Source organism: Drosophila albomicans, unplaced genomic scaffold (genome assembly GCF_009650485.2).
Source record: "Drosophila albomicans strain 15112-1751.03 unplaced genomic scaffold, ASM965048v2 utg000316l_pilon, whole genome shotgun sequence".
Taxonomy (NCBI): Eukaryota; Metazoa; Arthropoda; class Insecta; order Diptera; family Drosophilidae; genus Drosophila; species Drosophila albomicans.
Genome location: NW_026263600.1, coordinates 3,373 through 22,575, shown reverse-complemented (window position 1 = coordinate 22,575; position 19,203 = coordinate 3,373). Strand labels below are relative to the sequence as shown.

The window sequence follows — 19,203 nt, the reverse complement described above, 5'->3', positions numbered from 1 at the left end:
GAATTTAACTTGAGAAAAAAATTTTTTGGACTTGGTGAATTTTTTATTGAATTGCAGCCATATGATATGAGGTTCTACCGAGAGATGAGTTCAACTATGACAAAAAAATTTCAACATATGAAAATTGAAGAAAAAACTTTTTAAATATCATTTTATACAGTTTATTAATATAATGAGATAAGATTTTGAATTTAACTTGAGAAAAAGATTTTTTTGACTTGGTGAATTTTTTATTGAACTGCAGCCATATGATATGAGGTTCTACCGAGAGATGAGTTCAACTTTGACAAAAAATTTCAACATATGAAAATTGAAGAAAAACCTTTTTAAATTATCATTTTAAACAGTTTATTAATATAATGAGATAAGATTTTGAATTTAACTTGAGAAAAAGATTTTTTGGACTTGGTGAATTTTTTATTGAACTTCAGCCATATGATATGAGGTTCTACCGAGATATGAGTTCAACATTGAAAAAATTTTCAACATATGAAAATTGAAGAAAAAACTTTTTAAATATCATTTTATACAGTTTATTAATATAATGAGATACGATTTTGAATTTAACTTGAGAAAAAAATTTTTTGGACTTGGTGAATTTTTTATTGAACTGCAGCCATATGATATGAGGTTCTACCGAGATATGAGTTCAACTTTGACAAAAAATTTCAACATATGAAAATTGAAGAAAAAACTTTTTATATATCATTTTATATAGTTTTTTAATAAAATGAATTAAGATTTTGAATTTAACTTGAGAAAAAATTTTTTGGACTTGGTAAATTTTTTGGACTTGGTAAATTTTTTATTGAACTTCAGCCATATGATATGAGGTTCTACCGAAATATGAGTTCAACTTTGACAAAAAATTTCAACATATGAAAATTGAAGAAAAAACTTTTTAAATAGCATTTTATACTGTTTATTAATATAATGAGATAAGATTTTTAATTTAACTTGAGAAAAAAATTTTTTGGACTTGGTGAATTTTTTATTGAACTGCAGCCATATGATATGAGGTTCTACCGAGATATGAGTTCAACTTTGACAAAAAAATTCAACATATGAAAATTGTAGAAAAAACTTTTTATATATCATTTTATACAGTTTTTTAATAAAATGAGATAAGATTTTGAATTTAACTTGAGAAAAAAATTTTTTGGACTTGGTGAATTTTTTTATTGAACTGCAGCCATATGATATAAGGTTCTACCGAGATATGAGTTCAACTTTGACAAAAATTTTAAACAATGTTAAACAATTTACGATTGTACTAGTATTTAATACAAATTATTGATAACAAAATAATGAAGTTTTGCTGTTGTATTATTAAAATAGTGCCACATAAAGATACATTAGGTGGTAGACCTTAGTAAAATGAGCGGGTTGTAGAAAACGTGTCACAAAACCTATATAGGGGTGGTGAGGTCGGGCAGGCATGTCATATGAGAAAAATTTCACAAGTGAAATATATATGTCTATGTATATGGAGTGTAATGCCGGCATAAGTCATATATAAATAATATATGAAAATAATCATATAGAAGGCAATATGATTAAAAAAGTTAAAAATAATGAAGTTTTACTGTTGCATTATTAAATTAGTGCAACATAAAGATACATTAGGTGGTATACCTTAGTAAAATGAGCTGGTTGTAGAAAACGTGTCACAAAACCTATATAGGGGTGGTGATGTCGAGCAGGCATGTCATATGAGAAAAATTTCACAAGTGAAATATATATGACTATGTATATGGAGTGAGTCTTGCCGGCATAAGTCATATATAAATAATATATGAAAATAATCATATAGAAGGCAATATGATTAAAAAAGTTAAAAATAATGAAGTTTTACTGTTGTATTATTAAATTAGTGCAACAAAAAGATACGTTAGATGGTAATACTAAATAAAATAAGAGCATTGTAGAAAACGTGTCACAAAACCTATATAGGGGTGGTGAGGTCGGGCAGGCATGTCATATGAGAAAAATTTCACAAGTGAAATATATATGACTATTTATATGGAGTGTCATGCCGGCATAAGTCATATATAAATAATATATGAAAATAATCATATAGAAGGCAATATGATTAAAAAAGTTAAAAATAATGAAGTTTTACTGTTGCATTATTAAATTAGTGCAACATAAAGATACATTAGGTGGTATACCTTAGTAAAATGAGCTGGTTGTAGAAAACGTGTCACAAAACCTATATAGGGGTGGTGATGTCGAGCAGGCATGTCATATGAGAAAAATTTCACAAGTGAAATATATATGACTATGTATATGGAGTGAGTCTTGCCGGCATAAGTCATATATAAATAATATATGAAAATAATCATATAGAAGGCAATATGATTAAAAAAGTTAAAAATAATGAAGTTTTACTGTTGTATTATTAAATTAGTGCAACAAAAAGATACGTTAGATGGTAATACTAAATAAAATAAGAGCATTGTAGAAAACGTGTCACAAAACCTATATAGGGGTGGTGAGGTCGGGCAGGCATGTCATATGAGAAAAATTTCACAAGTGAAATATATATGACTATTTATATGGAGTGTCATGCCGGCATAAGTCATATATAAATAATATATGAAAATAATCATATAGAAGGCAATATGATTAAAAAAGTTAAAAATAAATGAAGTTTTACTGTTGCATTATTAAATTAGTGCAACATAAAGATACATTAGGTGGTATACCTTAGTAAAATGAGCTGGTTGTAGAAAACGTGTCACAAAACCTATATAGGGGTGGTGATGTCGAGCAGGCATGTCATATGAGAAAAATTTCACAAGTGAAATATATATGACTATGTATATGGAGTGAGTCTTGCCGGCATAAGTCATATATAAATAATATATGAAAATAATCATATAGAAGGCAATATGATTAAAAAAGTTAAAAATAATGAAGTTTTACTGTTGTATTATTAAATTAGTGCAACAAAAAGATACGTTAGATGGTAATACTAAATAAAATAAGAGCATTGTAGAAAACGTGTCACAAAACCTATATAGGGGTGGTGAGGTCGGGCAGGCATGTCATATGAGAAAAATTTCACAAGTGAAATATATATGACTATTTATATGGAGTGTCATGCCGGCATAAGTCATATATAAATAATATATGAAAATAATCATATAGAAGGCAATATGATTAAAAAAGTTAAAATAATGAAGTTTTACTGTTGCATTATTAAATTAGTGCAACATAAAGATACATTAGGTGGTATACCTTAGTAAAATGAGCTGGTTGTAGAAACGTGTCACAAAACCTATATAGGGGTGGTGATGTCGAGCAGGCATGTCATATGAGAAAAATTTCACAAGTGAAATATATATGACTATGTATATGGAGTGAGTCTTGCCGGCATAAGTCATATATAAATAATATATGAAAATAATCATATAGAAGGCAATATGATTAAAAAAGTTAAAAAATAATGAAGTTTTACTGTTGCATTATTAAATTAGTGCAACATAAAGATACATTAGGTGGTATACCTTAGTAAAATGAGCTGGTTGTAGAAAACGTGTCACAAAACCTATATAGGGGTGGTGATGTCGAGCAGGCATGTCATATGAGAAAAATTTCACAAGTGAAATATATATGACTATGTATATGGAGTGAGTCTTGCCGGCATAAGTCATATATAAATAATATATGAAAATAATCATATAGAAGGCAATATGATTAAAAAAGTTAAAAATAATGAAGTTTTACTGTTGTATTATTAAATTAGTGCAACAAAAAGATACGTTAGATGGTAATACTAAATAAAATAAGAGCATTGTAGAAAACGTGTCACAAAACCTATACATGGTGGCAGTGTGTGCTCATCACGTATATATGTATTGGATGCATATATTTCAGTTTGCATATTAAGTAATAATTATGTTATTATTAATTAATTATTAGTCTCATCCGATATAAAAATTGATACTATTATATGGTTATATAATTATTACTATTATATAAGCATATAATGTATTAAATGTCTTTTTCAAAAGAAGACGGTGTTTCGTAGCTAAAGAATTAATATTTTGTGAATAATTGAAAAATCCTCTAGGACACTATTGTGGACGGAGGTTTTTACTAATATAATATTGTCTACACGTAAATGCAGAATTAGATAAAATTATCAATTTGTCATCAAAATAAAATAATTTTTTATTCAATTAATTGAATTTAAATTATAAATATGCATGTGTGATATAATATATTTAGTAAGTTGAAATAAAATGATATTTTTGAACGATTATATGCATATATATTTTATATATAAGTATATATATTTATATAAACAATTGTGAATTATAACTAGCGAACGTGAATGCTATCTAATTATGGCCACATTCGTATAGTACATGTCAAGTATAACATATATATATATACAATTATTGAATATTATCGTTTGTTATTCAAAAATATTTGTGAGTTGTCATGTATTTTACATATTTGAAGATTTATGTAATTATATTTTAAATATATTTACATAATGAAATGAACATTATTCTGGTTGATCCTGCCAGTAGTTATATGCTTGTCTCAAAGATTAAGCCATGCATGTCTAAGTACACACGAATTAATAGTGAAACCGCAAAAGGCTCATTATATCAGTTATGGTTCCTTAGATCGTTAACAGTTACTTGGATAACTGTGGTAATTCTAGAGCTAATACATGCAATTAAAACACGGACCTTCTGGAACGTGTGCTTTTATTAGGCTAAAACCAAGCGATCGCAAGATCGTTACACTGGTTGAACTCTAGATAACATGCAGATCGTATGGTCTCGTACCGACGACAGATCTTTCAAATGTCTGCCCTATCAACTTTTGATGGTAGTATCTAGGACTACCATGGTTGCAACGGGTAACGGGGAATCAGGGTTCGATTCCGGAGAGGGAGCCTGAGAAACGGCTACCACATCTAAGGAAGGCAGCAGGCGCGTAAATTACCCACTCCCAGCTCGGGGAGGTAGTGACGAAAAATAACAATACAGGACTCATATCCGAGGCCCTGTAATTGGAATGAGTACACTTTAAATCCTTTAACAAGGACCTATTGGAGGGCAAGTCTGGTGCCAGCAGCCGCGGTAATTCCAGCTCCAATAGCGTATATTAAAGTTGTTGCGGTTAAAACGTTCGTAGTTGAACTTGTGCTTCATACGGGTAGTGCAACTTACAATTGTAGTTAGTACTATACCTTTATGTATGTAAGCGTATTACCGGTGGAGTTCTTATATATAATTAGGTACTTGTACTTTTTTATATGTTCCTCCTATTTAAAAACCTGCATTAGTGCTCTTCATCGAGTGTTATTGTGGGCCGGTACAATTACTTTGAACAAATTAGAGTGCTTAAAGCAGGCTTCAAATGCCTGAATATTCTGTGCATGGGATAATGAAATAAGACCTCTGTTCTGCTTTCATTGGTTTTCAGATCAAGAGGTAATGATTAATAGAAGCAGTTTGGGGGCATTAGTATTACGACGCGAGAGGTGAAATTCTTGGACCGTCGTAAGACTAACTTAAGCGAAAGCATTTGCCAAAGATGTTTTCATTAATCAAGAACGAAAGTTAGAGGTTCGAAGGCGATCAGATACCGCCCTAGTTCTAACCATAAACGATGCCAGCTAGCAATTGGGTGTAGCTACTTTTATGGCTCTCTCAGTCGCTTCCCGGGAAACCAAAGCTTTTGGGCTCCGGGGGAAGTATGGTTGCAAAGCTGAAACTTAAAGGAATTGACGGAAGGGCACCACCAGGAGTGGAGCCTGCGGCTTAATTTGACTCAACACGGGAAAACTTACCAGGTCCGAACATAAGTGTGTAAGACAGATTGATAGCTCTTTCTCGAATCTATGGGTGGTGGTGCATGGCCGTTCTTAGTTCGTGGAGTGATTTGTCTGGTTAATTCCGATAACGAACGAGACTCAAATATATTAAATAGATATCTTCAGGATTATGGTGTTGAAGCTTATATAGCCTTCATTCATGGTGGCAGTAAAATGTTTATTGTGTTTGAATGTGTTTATATAAGTGGAGCCGTACCTGTTGGTTTGTCCCATTATAAGGACACTAGCTTCTTAAATGGACAAATTGCGTCTAGCAATAATGAGATTGAGCAATAACAGGTCTGTGATGCCCTTAGATGTCCTGGGCTGCACGCGCGCTACAATGAAAGTATCAACGTGTATTTCCTAGACCGAGAGGTCCGGGTAAACCGCTGAACCACTTTCATGCTTGGGATTGTGAACTGAAACTGTTCACATGAACTTGGAATTCCCAGTAAGTGTGAGTCATTAACTCGCATTGATTACGTCCCTGCCCTTTGTGCACACCGCCCGTCGCTACTACCGATTGAATTATTTAGTGAGGTCTCCGGACGTGATCACTGTGACGCCTTGTGTGTTGCGGTTGTTTCGCAAAAGTTGACCGAACTTGATTATTTAGAGGAAGTAAAAGTCGTAACAAGGTTTCCGTAGGTGAACCTGCGGAAGGATCATTATTGTTTTAATGCATCTAACCGTTAATAAATTAAATTTGTTTTTCTCTTTTAGGGAATTGCAATATTTAATAAATTATGTAACTAATAAATATAAATATTTTATTCAATCATATGAGATACAATTATGCAACATATAATAATTTAAATTAGCTAAAAACCGTTTGTCATGTATTATTATTATTATATACTGTATTAAGAGTGTTTTATGTGTTTTGGATAAAATAAAAAACTGCGTGTATATGTACCATAATATACATGCGTTGCAAAATGTATTGTGCATATTCCAGTGCGCATACATTGGTTCGCAACACCTAAAGAAAAACAATGTTGTACCTGTTTGCAGGTTAACGCTTTACATATGTTGATCATAATAAATAAATTTAGCTAAAATATACTTGTCATATATCTTATTATTATCGATTATGTAAAACTAAGACATTTCGCAACATTTATTTAGGTATAAAAAAAAAAATTTTATTGAAGGAATTGATATATGCCAGTAAAATGGTGTATTTTTAATTTCTTTCAATAAAAATATTCTTGACGTAATGAAATAAAAAAAAAATTGTATCACTCTAAGCGGTGGATCACTCGGCTCATGGGTCGATGAAGAACGCAGCAAACTGTGCGTCATCGTGTGAACTGCAGGACACATGAACATCGACATTTTGAACGCATATCGCAGTCCATGCTGTTATGTACTTTAATTAATTTTTTAGTGCTGCTTGGACTACATATGGTTGAGGGTTGTAAGACTATGCTAAATAAGTTGTTTAAAATTTTTCGGAATTTTAAGCACATTGTATATTATTGGATAATATAAGTGTGAATCTAAAAAGTTCTCGCTTAAGATATTCATAATATGAATTAATAAATGAAAATACTAAAACTCTGTTGCATGAGAAATTTGAAGAATTATATGTTCTTTATTCATTTCAAATAATATTGAGGAATGTCTAGCATAAAATATATTATTTTATAAACTAGAATTGCCTCTTATTAACGAATATGGTATAAAGAATAATTTTGTGAATATTATGGACCTTCAAGAAAAAAATAGTATATTTCAAAATAGGCAGAGAATTGTCTATAAGTGTAATTAAACAACCTCAACTCATATGGGACTACCCCCTGAATTTAAGCATATTAATTAGGGGAGGAAAAGAAACTAACAAGGATTTTCTTAGTAGCGGCGAGCGAAAAGAAATCAGTTCAGCACTAAGTCACTTTGTCTATATGGCAAATGTGAGATGCAGTGTATGGAACGTCAATATTCTAGTATGAGAAATTAACGATTTAAGTCCTTCTTAAATGAGGCCATTTACCCATAGAGGGTGCCAGGCCCGTATAACGTTAATGATTATTAGATGATGTTTCCAAAGAGTCGTGTTGCTTGATAGTGCAGCACTAAGTGGGTGGTAAACTCCATCTAAAACTAAATATAACCATGAGACCGATAGTAAACAAGTACCGTGAGGGAAAGTTGAAAAGAACTCTGAATAGAGAGTTAAATAGTACGTGAAACTGCTTAGAGGTTAAGCCCGATGAACCTGAATATCCGTTATGGAAAATTCATCATTAGAATTGTAATATTTAATCAATATTATAACGATAGTGTGCATTTTTTCCATATAAGGACATTGTAATCTATTAGCATGTATGGAATTTATCAAACAATTTTGATAAGAGTTTATTTAAATTAGAGTGCTTGCATTTTAACATAAAATAAATTTCAAAAATTTGATAAAGTGCTGATAGATTATATGAGTACAGTGCGTTAATTTTTCGGAATTATATAATGGCATGATTATCATTGATTTTTATGTTTATTATAAGCACTTGTATGATTAACAATGCGAAAGATTCAGGATACCTTCGGGACCCGTCTTGAAACACGGACCAAGGAGTCTAACATATGTGCAAGTTATTGGGATATAAACCTAATAGCGTAATTAACTTGACTATTATTGGGATTAGTTTTTTAACTATTTATAGTTGATTAACGCAATCCCGGGGCGTTCTATATAGTTATGTATAATAATATTTATATTATTTATGCCTCTAACTGGAACGTACCTTGAGCATATATGCTGTGACCCGAAAGATGGTGAACTATACTTGATCAGGTTGAAGTCAGGGGAAACCCTGATGGAAGACCGAAACAGTTCTGACGTGCAAATCGATTGTCAGAATTGAGTATAGGGGCGAAAGACCAATCGAACCATCTAGTAGCTGGTTCCTTCCGAAGTTTCCCTCAGGATAGCTGGTGCATTTAACTGTTGTATAAAATAATCTTATCTGGTAAAGCGAATGATTAGAGGCCTTAGGGTCGAAACGATCTTAACCTATTCTCAAACTTTAAATGGGTAAGAACCTTAACTTTCTTGATATGAAGTTTAAGGTTATGATATAATGTGCCCAGTGGGCCACTTTTGGTAAGCAGAACTGGCGCTGTGGGATGAACCAAACGTAATGTTACGGTGCCCAAATTAACAACTCATTCAGAAACCATGAAAGGCGTTGGTTGCTTAAAACAGCAGGACGGTGATCATGGAAGTCGAAATCCGCTAAGGAGTGTGTAACAACTCACCTGCCGAAGCAACTAGCCCTTAAAATGGATGGCGCTTAAGTTGTATACCTATACATTACCGCTAAAGTAGATGATTTATATTACTTGTAATATAAATTTTGAAACTTTAGTGAGTAGGAAGGTACAATGGTGTGCTTAGAAGTGTTTGGCGTAAGCCTGCATGGAGCCGTCATTGGTACAGATCTTGGTGGTAGTAGCAAATAATCGAATGAGACCTTGGAGGACTGAAGTGGAGAAGGGTTTCGTGTGAACAGTGGTTGATCACGAGTTAGTCGGTCCTAAGTTCAAGGCGAAAGCCGAAAATTTTCAAGTAAAAAAAAGTAACTAAAATTTATATTTTGTCATAATTAAAAAACTTGAATAATTTTGAACGAAAGGGAATACGGTTCCAATTCCGTAACCTGTTGAGTATCCGTTTGTTATTAAATATGGGCCTCGTGCTCATCCTGGCAACAGGAACGACCATAAAGAAGCCGTCGAGAGATATCGGAAGAGTTTTCTTTTCTGTTTTATAGCCGTACTACCATGGAAGTCTTTCGCAGAGAGATATGGTAGATGGGCTAGAAGAGCATGACATATACTGTTGTGTCGATATTTTCTCCTCGGACCTTGAAAATTTATGGTGGGGACACGCAAACTTCTCAACAGGCCGTACCAATATCCGCAGCTGGTCTCCAAGGTGAAGAGTCTCTAGTCGATAGAATAATGTAGGTAAGGGAAGTCGGCAAATTAGATCCGTAACTTCGGGATAAGGATTGGCTCTGAAGATTGAGATAGTCGGGCTTGATTGGGAAACAATAACATGGTTTATGTGCTCGTTCTGGGTAAATAGAGTTTCTATCATTTATGGTAGTTTCTTGTTCCCCGGATAGTTTAGTTACGTAGCCAATTGTGGAACTTTCTTGCTAAAAATTTTTAAGAATACTAGTTGGGCAACCAGCTAGTTCTTTTAAATTATAACGATTATCAATTAACAATCAATTCAGAACTGGCACGGACTTGGGGAATCCGACTGTCTAACTTAAGGTAGCCAAATGCCTCGTCATCTAATTAGTGACGCGCATGAATGGATTAACGAGATTCCTACTGTCCCTATCTACTCAGTCTGGTTTCAACTGTCGAGCTGAACAGACGTGTTAGCGGGTGCCTGCATTTCGTAGTGTTTTTGCGATAACAGTTATTTGTTATCTCTTAGTTAGCGGTAAAAGTTTCGCGTGTGCGCTTTGTGCTCCTCATTCGCTGTGTGCGTGTGAGCAGCGTGGGAAAATCGTCGCGCGTCGTTGAGAGTGTGTGCGTGCGTGTGCTTATTTTAAGCGCTATTAAAGTAGCTTAGTTTCGAGTGACCTACTTTCTGGTGAGTACAGTTGAGTATTTTTAAGACTTGCAAAAAAGTTTTAGATGCCAGCGTGCAAGCCGGCCGTTGGTGCTGGGGGGAGTGGTGCGTCGACGGACGACCTCCCTTCGGTGGCTGACGGGAAGGTTAAGCGGAAGGCGGGTTCGGCGTCAGCAAGGAAGCTGAAGAAGGCAGCTTCTTTAGCTTCTTTTGCTGATGCTGGGTTAGGTGCTGAGTGTATGGGAGCCGCTAGTGGTGGTGTCAGCGCTGCTACTAGCGTGTTTAGCGTGGCTGAGGAGAATCTGGTTTCGGCAGATTCGACCCCGATGTGCTCATTGGGGAGTATGCTAGAGGAGTTTAGGGCGGCTGAAAAGGCAGCAGAGGCGTTGGTTGCTCCATTGAGCAAGCCAGGGTCAATGATGCGCAAGGGAAGCCCAGTAGAGAAAATGAAGGCGATCAGTAAGGACGTGCTCACGCTCGTTGTTGCTGATTGTGGAATGCAAGGCAAGGCGCTGGTTAGTGTAGTTGACTACCTAGCGGAAATGGAGACGCTGCTGTTTTTCGCAGATGGCGGAAAATGAGCGTCTCCGAGGACGGTTGGAGGAGGCTCGCGCTCATGCGAGTAGCGGCCCCTCCAATGGGCCTTTCCGAGTGCCAGCGCCGGTTAGCGGGGGTGCTCCGCTGCGTGCACCGGTTGCCAAAGGCGGTTCCAAGTCGGCAGCGCCGTCTACCCCGGAGACGCCGAGACCTAAGCCAGTTGAGACATGGTCCCTCGTGGTCCGCAGCAAGACTGCGAAGACCTCAAAGGAAGTGGTTGATCAGGTGGTGAAGGAGGTAGGTCCAACCCTGGGTGTACGGGTGCACGAGGTTCGTCCTCTTCGGGATGGTGGTGCGATTATTCGCACTCCATCCGTTGCAGAGCGGAGAGTGATCGCAGGAAACGCGCGAATTTAAAGAGGTGGGGCTGGAAGTGAGTGTGAATGTCAAACTGGGGCCTAAAATTGTGGTGACGGGCGTTCACTCGCAGATTACTCCTGACGAATTCATGAGTGATCTTTTCGAGATGAACCTCAAGGACAGCATGTCTCTTGAGGCCTTCAAGAAAGGCGTCCGTATGGTGAGCAAGCCATGGCCTGTGACTGGTGGGTCAGCGTCGGTCAATGTTGTGTTGGAGGGCGATGGCATGGCCATGCAAACTCTGCTCGATGTTGGCCGCTGCTACATCAAGTGGTTTTCATTCCGCTTGAGGAACTTTGACCCGGTTCTGAGCTGCTTCCGTTGCCTGGGCTTCGACCACAAGGTAGCGGACTGCAGGGCCAAGCACGATGTCTGTCGGCGCTGTGGTCAAGTGGGCCATCGGGTAGCTAAGTGTACCAATGCACTTAGTTGCCGGAATTGTGCTTTTAAAGGGCAGCCTTCGGAGCATCTTATGATGTCTCTGGCTTGCCCGATATATAGTGCGATTGTCGCGAGGGCCAACGCTAGACATTAATATGGCTAGCAAAGTCCTTCAGTTGAACTGCCAGCGGTCATATGCAGTTATGTGCGATGTGGGCGAAAATGATGTGTGAGAGAGGCAGTGTAGTGGCCCTGCTGCAGGAGCCGTATGCAACCGATGGTTGCGTACGTGGCTTACCCGCGCGCATGCGCGTGTTCACTGACAGCAGGGCCAAGGCTGCGGTGGTGGTGAATGATGTTGGTATTGAATGCACTCTGATGTGTTCTACCGACTGGGGGGTGTGTGTGTGCCTTAATGGCAATTTTGGCAGGGTGTTAGTTGTGAGTGTGTATTGCGCGTTCGGGGAACCCCTCGAGCCGTATATAGCGTACATGGATGAGGTGCTACTACTGGCGAGTAGCGATCCGATCATCCTTGGTATTGATGCGAATGCGTCGTCCCCCGTGTGGTTCAGTAAGATGCCCAGACACTCGTCTGGGTATCAGAACCACAGGCGGGGTGAAACGCTAGCCGAGTGGGCCGTGTCCCAAGATGTTCGGGTCGTTAATCAACCCAGCGTGTGGTATACCTTTGATGGTCCGAACGGGAAAAGTGACATTGACGTCACCCTTGTGAATGAAGCAGCAATGCGTGTGTTTCATTTTGAGTGGAGTGTTTTAGGTGGGGTAGGTATAAGTGATCACAATCCAATTGAGATTGTGTTTGCATATACTCCCACAACGAATGAAAGTGTTGGGGGTAATTCGTGGAGCACTTGTGGTGTGAATTGGGCCCAATATGGGCTGTTTATATGTGAGGCGGCAACGCAAGTTCCGCTTAGCACCTTCAGTGCAATGAGTGTTGACGAGCAGGTCATGTGTGTGAATAGGTGGATGACGGGTGTGAATGATAGCATGCTTCGGAGACACCGCAAGGTGAATCTTAAGCGTGTTAAGTGGTGGACGAGTGAGTTGAGTGCTAAGCGTAGGATACTTCGAACTCTGCGGAAACGTTTCCAAAGAGCGAGAATATCCAATGCCGATAGCGCTGCTCAGCTAAGGCGAGAGTATAGTAGGTGTATGAATGAGTACAAGGAAATGCTTGTACGTGTGAAAGAAGCGGAATGGCGTGATTTTGTAGATCGCAATAAGCATGATCCCTGGGGTCGTGTTTATCAAATAGCGAGAGGGAAAGGCAGGGAGCTTAGTTTAGGCAACTTACATGTCGGAGGCCTTCAGCTAACGGCATGGAAGGATTGTATGAATGCTTTGCTGAATGTGTTCTTCCCGCGAGAGGAGAGACAGGAGGCTCCACTACATGTGGAGCAACCTGTTGAACCGCTCCGAGAAGCTGAATTGGGGGCGGCTTTTAAGAGGTTAAAGTCGAGAAAGTCGCCCGGCATGGATGGTTTCACTGGGGAAATGTGTAAATGTGTTTGGAATTCGATTCCAGAGTATATGTATGCATTGTATGAAAAGGTGTGTGAATGAGGGATACTTTCCCAGTGAATGGAAATGTGCAAAGATGGTAGTGCTCTTGAAGTCGCCCGATAAGATCAGGAGTAATCCTCGATCTTATCGGGGCATCAGTCTCCTTCCTGTGCTTGGAAAAGTGCTAGAAAGAGTCATGATAGAAAGGCTGCTTGAGTTAGTTGAAGACCAGATGTCTGATAGACAATATGGCTTCACTAGAGGTAGATGTACGGAGGATGCATGGCATTATGTCAAGGACTCGGTGGGGTCCAGCAACTCCAGGTACGTCTTAGGCATTTTTGTAGATTTTAGGGGTGCGTTTGACCACCTTAGCTGGGCAAGTGTGTTAAGAAAATTGAGCGACTGTGGCTGCCGAGAGATGGCTCTATGGAAGAGCTACTTTTCTGGCAGGCGTGCGACAGCAATAGGAAAATGTGAGAGTGTCACTGTGGATGTGGTTCGTGGTTGTCCGCAAGGATCCATCTGTGGTCCATTTATATGGAACCTAATGATGGACTCCCTATTGCGGCAACTCGAATTGCGCTGCAAGTGTTGTGCGTATGCGGATGATCTGCTCATTTTGATTGAGGGGCAATCGCGCTCCGAGATTGAGGCAGGTGCTAGGGAGTGCTTGCGCATTGTTTGCGATTGGGGGCGACAGTGTCGGCGTCGGTTTGGCAGCGGATAAGACGGTGGCAATGTTACTCAAGGGTAAATTGTCTGCCAGTCGGCCTCCAGTTGTCAGACTAAACGACGTTAGCTTAAAGTATGTGACTGAGGTTCGATACCTTGGCATTACTTTCGGTGAGGGGATGTGCTTTATGCCGCATCTCACCGGTCTCAGGGCGCGGTTGTTTAGTGTGGTTGGACAGGTGCGTCGCATTTTGCGGAGTGATTGGGGCCTCAGCAGACGAGCTGTGCGTACCATATACAGCGGCCTATTTGTTGCATGTGCAGCATATGGTCGTCGTCTGTGTGGTATGAGGCAGCAAAGACTGTTGTGGGCAGAAAGAAAGTGCTGGCTTGCCAGCGTGTGATTCTTTTAGGTTGTCTGCCTGTGTGCCGCACTGTTTCTACGGAAGCTTTGCAGGTATTGCTTGGTGCAGCCCCTCTTGACTTGGAAGTCAGGCGTAGAGCCTTGATGTTCAAGATTAAGAGGCGGCTGCCATTGCTGCGGGATGAGTGGTTATTTGATAGGGACGTAAATAGCTTAGCAGTGGATAGCTGTAAGAAGTTATTGAAAGAGTGTGTTCTGTCTGACTGGCAGGTCAGATGGGATGCAAGTGTGAATGGGCGGGTGACTCGCGAATTTATTCGTGATGTCAAATTCACTGCAGACCGTCCAGACTTCAGATTTAATCTGAGTCTCGGATTCTTGTTGACTGGCCATGGTTCTCTCAATGCATTTTTGCATCCGAGAAGCCTGTGCGATAGTCCGGAATGCCGCTGCGGTTTGGCAGCGGAGACTGCCATGCATGTGTTGTGTGAATGCCCACTGTATAGCGATATACGTGTGATGGATGAGCTAGGGATTAGGCAGACTGGTGGTGGGTTTGACGTAAGTCAATCACTCTCCACTAGTACTTGTGTAGGTAATTTGAATGAGTTTGCCCGCATTGTATTTGCGAGACGGCGGATGAGCGTTCCTGGAGGCAGGAATGAATGATTGTGTGAATAATGTATGCATGAGGGGAATGGGAATGCTAGGTAGGCAGGCGTGAATCGGGATGTATGAATGTGGGGTTGCAATGAATCGGAGCGTATGTATGTTGTATGTTTATGTTTCCACCTGGGCCACCAACCCGTAACTGTTTGGAGTTAAAATTGGTAGTACCTTTGTGGTACGAAACCTGACCGGAGGTTTTTTCTGGTACCACGGGAACCAGGTGCCGCGCGGACATATGTCCGTCCTGGTATTTGGTTGCGGCCCTTTCGGGAGTATCGTGGTGGCTGTGGTTTACCATCCAAATGCGGATAGAGTGGAGTGCTCGACGTGGAGTTGCGTAATACAACCGGTTGCCGTGATACCATAGATCGGAAGAGGTTTTAGATGGGCCTCGCTCCTCACACAGGAGGTTGAGCCAACCCAAACAGTTGGCTCTTCAATGTGTACCCGTGAATTGCTCCATGGGGGCGCTGATTCGACGCTTAAATTGAATCGTCTGTGCTGCGCACCGTGAGATAGAGCCAACATGGCAGGTGCTCACGTTAATCTACCAAATTCCATGTCCCTATCTACTATCTAGCGAAACCACAGCCAAGGGAACGGGCTTGGAATAATTAGCGGGGAAAGAAGACCCTTTTGAGCTTGACTCTAATCTGGCAGTGTAAGGAGACATAAGAGGTGTAGAATAAGTGGGAGATATTAAATTTCGGTTTAGTATCGACAATGAAATACCACTACTCTTATTGTTTCCTTACTTACTTGATTAAATGGAACGTGTATCATTTCCTAGCCATTATACGGATATATTTATTATATCTTATGGTATTGGGTTTTGATGCAAGCTTCTTGATCAAAGTATCACGAGTTTGTTATATAATCGCAAACAAATTCATTAATGAGAGAGTGCATTTATGTGTTCTTAAATTAAAAATTTGGTATAACTCCAATTACTCAGGTATGATCCAATTCAAGGACATTGCACAGGTAGGGAGTTTGACTGGGGCGGTACATCTCTCAAATAATAACGGAGGTGTCCCAAGGCCAGCTCAGTGCGGACAGAAACCACACATAGAGCAAAAGGGCAAATGCTGACTTGATCTCGGTGTTCAGTACACACAGGGACAGCAAAAGCTCGGCCTATCGATCCTTTTGGTTTAAAGAGTTTTTAACAAGAGGTGTCAGAAAAGTTACCATAGGGATAACTGGCTTGTGGCGGCCAAGCGTTCATAGCGACGTCGCTTTTTGATCCTTCGATGTCGGCTCTTCCTATCATTGTGAAGCAAAATTCACCAAGCGTTGGATTGTTCACCCATGCAAGGGAACGTGAGCTGGGTTTAGACCGTCGTGAGACAGGTTAGTTTTACCCTACTAATGACAAAACGTTGTTGCGACAGCATTCCTGCGTAGTACGAGAGGAACCGCAGGTACGGACCAATGGCACAATACTTGTTCGAGCGAACAGTGGTATGACGCTACGTCCGTTGGATTATGCCTGAACGCCTCTAAGGTCGTATCCGTGCTGGACTGCAATGATAAATAAGGGGCAATTTGCATTGTATGGCTTCTAAACCATTAAAAGTTTATTATTCATTTAATAGACGACGATGGATGTGATGCCAATGTTACATATAACATAGTAAATTGGGAGGATCTTCGATCACCTGGTGCCGCGCTAGTTATATATTAAAACATTATTTAATACAATGACAAAGCCTTGAATCAATTGTAAACGACTTTTATAACAGGCAAGGTGTTGTAAGTGGTTGAGCAGCTGCCATACTGCGATCCACTGAAGCTTATCCTTTGCTTGACGATTCGATAAAATATATATGTTTAAGGCATATATAAAAAAATATATATATATATATTTATATATATAAATATGCAAAATTGTATGCATAATTATTAATTATGTGTTATACAATTACGCATATAAGAAGAAAATTTATATAATATATAATATATATATATATATATATAAATAAATAATATATCTATGTGTACAAAATATACTTGTGTATTTTAAATATGCATTTATTTAGTATGCGTTAGTTATATATATTTATTTGGTAGCAAAAGGAACGCCATTATATTAGTGGCGAAAATTAATAATATGCATACTAAGTATATCTAAGTATACAAAATACTTGCATATTTTATATATGCATTTATTTATTATGCGTTGGTTATATATATTTATTTGGTAGCAAAAGGAACGCCATTATATTAGTGGCGAAAATTAATAATATGCATAGTAAGTATATCTATGTATACAAAATACTTGCGTATTTTATATATGCATTTATTTATAATGCGTTGGTTATATATATTTATTTGGTAGCAAAAGGAACGTCATCATATTAGTGGCGAAAATTAAGAATATGCAAAGGTATAACTATGTGTACAAAATACTTGCGTATTTTAAATATGCATTTATTTAGTATGCGTTAGTTATTTATATTTATTTGGTAGCAAAAGGAACGCCATTATATTAGTGGCGAAAATTAATAATATGCATACTAAGTATATCTAAGTATACAAAATACTTGCATATTTTATATATGCATTTATTTATTATGCGTTGGTTATATATATTTATTTGGTAGCAAAAGGAACGCCATTATATTAGTGGCGAAAATTAAGAATATGCATAGTATATCTATGTGTACAAAATACTTGCGTATTTTATATATGCATTTATTTATTATGCGTTGGTTATATATATTTATTTGGTAGCAAAAGGAACGTCATCATATTAGTGGCGAAAATTAAGAATATGCAAAGGTATAATATGTGTACAAAATACTTGCGTATTTTTAAATATGCATTTATTTAGTATGCGTTAGTTGTATATATTTATTTGGTAGCAAAAGGAACGCCATTATATTAGTGGCGAAAATTAAGAATATGCATAGTATATCTATGTATATACAAAATACTTGCATATTTTATATATGCATTTATTTATTATGCTTTGGTTATATATATTTATTTGGTAGCAAAAGGAACGCCATTATATTAGTGGCGAAAATTAAGAATATGCATAGTATATCTATGTGTACAAAATACTTGCGTATTTTATATATGCATTTATTTATTATGCGTTGGTTATATATATATTTATTTGGTAGCAAAAGGAACGCCATTATATTAGTGGCGAAAATTAAGAATATGCATAGTATATCTATGTGTACAAAATACTTGCGTATTTTAAATATGCATTTATTTAGTATGCGTTAGTTATATATATTTATTTGGTAGCAGAAGGAACGCCATCATATTAGTGGCGAAAATTAAAAATATGCATAGTAAGTATATCTATGTGTACAAAATACTTGTGTATTTTAATATATGCATTTATTTGGTACGCATATATATATTTATTTGGTAGCCAGAAGGAACGCCATTATATTAGTGGCGAAAATTAAAAATATGCATAGTATATCTATGTGTACAAAATACTTGCTATGTATTATATATGCATATGCATTTATCTATGCAGAATATTGCGTATGAGTTAAGTATATTATTATTTGGTAGCAAAATACACAATTATACTGTTATTATTAGTGAGCGAAAATTAAGAATATCATTGGTATATTTTATATTGTACAAATTAATATGATATGAGATATGAGTTCAACTTTGTTAATTTAACATATTGAAAATTTGAAGCACGCCATATATGAAAATTGATGAGATAAATTTAACTTGAGAAAAACTTGATTTTATACAATATTGCGTTGCAGCCATATTATATGAGGTTCTACGAGAGATGAGTCAACTTTGACAAAAAATCAAGAATATGAGATTGAAAGAAAAAACTTGCGTATTTATATCATTATTTATACTTGAGAAAAGATTTTGAATTTTGGACTTGAGAAAGTGATCTTTTACAAAATTTGATTTTAAATGAATTTTTTATTGAACTGCAGCCATATGATATGAGGTTCTACCGAGAGATGAGTTCAACTTTGAAAAAAATTTCAACATATGAAAATTGAAGAAAAAACACTTTTTTAAATATCATTTTATACAGTTTATTAATATAATGAGATATAAATTTTGAATTTGAATTTAACTTGAGAAAAAAGATTTTTTGGACTTGGTGAATTTTTTTATTGAACTGCAGCCATATGATATGAGGTTCTACCGAGAGATGAGTTCAACTTTGACAAAAAATTTCAA

General features: G+C 37.4%; 2 non-coding genes and 1 pseudogene across 2 annotated transcripts; all 3 read left to right on the top strand.

Annotated features, from left to right (window-relative positions):
* Window positions 1–4,521: 4,521 nt before the first annotated feature.
* Window positions 4,522–6,516, top strand: LOC117577371 (small subunit ribosomal RNA). Its single transcript, XR_004573144.1, has one exon. It is a non-coding gene; the product is annotated as a small subunit ribosomal RNA (ribosomal RNA).
* Window positions 6,517–7,087: 571 nt separating this feature from the next.
* Window positions 7,088–7,266, top strand: LOC117577348 (5.8S ribosomal RNA). The gene has a single exon (XR_004573133.1). It is a non-coding gene; the product is annotated as a 5.8S ribosomal RNA (ribosomal RNA).
* A 354-nt stretch (window positions 7,267–7,620) lies between these two features.
* Window positions 7,621–16,834, top strand: LOC117577339 (large subunit ribosomal RNA; annotated as a pseudogene).
* The last annotated feature ends 2,369 nt before the right edge of the window (window positions 16,835–19,203 follow it).